A 2,036-nucleotide genomic window follows, 5' to 3' on the forward strand; every position below is an offset into this window, starting at 1 on the left:
TACACTCAAGCATTCATAGAGCCACCATTTTAGCCAAGAGCATAGCACACAGGATATGACATCATCCTTTGATCTTGTACAGCTTTAATTGGAAACCGACTTCCTGTTTCTTATCCATGTGTGTATGTAGTATCTATGGTGTGACTGACGTCAGGCAATAAAGACTAATTAAAGAGGTATAATTAGAAAAGACGGGCGTGGCTACACAAGATGGCTGACGGTCTTCCTTCAGCAGTGAAGAATTTTCTACCCATTTTGGCATTATTCTGAAGGGAAAAGGCTTTCTGAAGCTACTGTTTATTTGCATCTGGACTGTTTCTATACCAGACTGGATTATGGTAACCCTAACACATGCTTTTGGGTCTGCAAATGGTTTTTTCATACATCATATGAATTTTTCTCAATATTTTATGCTTACTGTACAGGTAGGGAGGTAGCATTGTAGAGTGTAATCTAAAGGAAGTATTAAAGATTTACCAGCCACAACAGCCTTTGGAATGGAAGTAAAGATGAAGAGTATCCTACAAAATATCATTGCAAAAAGTTGCATACTGCACTTAGTCGTGGAGACTATTTTAATACTTGTTGTGAAACCTGCTGTACATTGTAATTATTTTTTTTTGATTGCATATGTGTAATTTAGTGTATTTTGCATTTCAGTACTGATAATAATGGAGCAATTCTTTCTGCACTTGCAACCATGCAGGCAGGGCCACTGAGAGGGGGGGGCAAAAGGGGCAAATGCCCTGGGCCCCACAATTTTAAGGGCCCCAAGAAATTTTTTAAGAACTTAACTAAGCAAAATTATTACAGAAGATGGGCCCTTCTGGCCTTTTGCCAAGTAAAAAAGTCATGATATCATCAAAATCAATCTTCCTAGCTAGTTAAAATTCAATAGAAAAGTGCATGTTATCATGCGTGCAGGTAAAAATTAATTAATTTTGACCACACCCACTATGAATATAATTAAAACTGCAAAATTTTTCGGCGCGCTTCGCGCGCCACAATTTCCTTCCCTGGGCGGTAGGGTCTCAAAAGCGGACGGACGGACGGACCCGTCCCGCCCGAAAAGGACGGACGGACTGATGCGGACCCGACAGGACCATAAATATCCATGTATAGGACAATCATTCATGGATAGTCTGTCTTTAAAACACTTCTATACTTGTACAATAAATTCATGCACGTATTAACTATGCTAGGACCAATAGAAGAGGTCATGTTAGCGAAAATTTAACTTTATCAATGCAAACTGCTACTACAGGCTACATAAAGCATCACAATACCGAACCATCACTTGAATTCTATTTGTTATTCTTAAAAAGAGTTCAGTCACCATTTTAATGATTTTTCTATATTATTTGGTGCAAGTCTATATCTTCAATCAATATATTCAAAGAGGAATTACCATTTACAGTGAATATAAGCAGGAATACAATGTAGACTATATAGGATGAGTATTATTAAATAAAAACTGCAATTTTTTAGAGTAATAATTATGTTTTGTGTGTTACCAACAACGATCTTTAGTAAATTGGTTGCAAATCAACCTGATGAGACTGTTGACTGATACTTTTATGTAAGTTATTTCATCACAGCTGTACGTATAATATCTATGTTTTAACATTATAAAATTAGGATTATATATGATGTAAGTGAAGTTGAATCTATTGTATTATAATGCCTTGTCATGTCAAAAGCCACTAGATTTTAATTGTAAGTTCTTTTTAAAATTTATTTGTCTACAATATTAATAGCGGATTTGTATAGGTTATTAAGCATCATAAATCAATTTTTTAATTTTGATTCTATTGAAAAATATTTTACTGTGACAAAACAAGCAAGTGCTGGTATGAATCAAAATTTTATTTGAATTAATGTTTTGTTGTTCAAATTGAATAGTGTGCTGTCAATGTATTCAAAAAAAGGTAGGGGTGCACACACAGAAGTTTAACTTTTCAGACTTTACAAACATACTATGAAGTGGTATGTACAAACTTACAAATTTTAGTTATTATTGCAACAGTTTGTACCCA

General features: G+C 34.7%; 1 long non-coding RNA gene across 2 annotated transcripts; it reads left to right on the plus strand.

Moving 5' to 3' along the window:
- The first annotated feature begins 143 nt into the window (after nucleotides 1–143).
- LOC109591803 (uncharacterized) lies at nucleotides 144–671 on the plus strand. Of its 2 annotated transcripts, none has more exons than XR_002190007.1 (2): nucleotides 144–361; nucleotides 426–671. It is a non-coding gene; the product is annotated as an uncharacterized LOC109591803 (long non-coding RNA). The 2 variants fall into 2 exon arrangements; XR_002190008.1 differs by having other exon boundaries at nucleotides 144–338.
- The last annotated feature ends 1,365 nt before the right edge of the window (nucleotides 672–2,036 follow it).

Source organism: Amphimedon queenslandica, unplaced genomic scaffold (genome assembly GCF_000090795.2).
Source record: "Amphimedon queenslandica unplaced genomic scaffold, v1.1 AMPQUscaffold_7192_Cont20855, whole genome shotgun sequence".
NCBI classification, from domain to species: Eukaryota; Metazoa; Porifera; class Demospongiae; order Haplosclerida; family Niphatidae; genus Amphimedon; species Amphimedon queenslandica.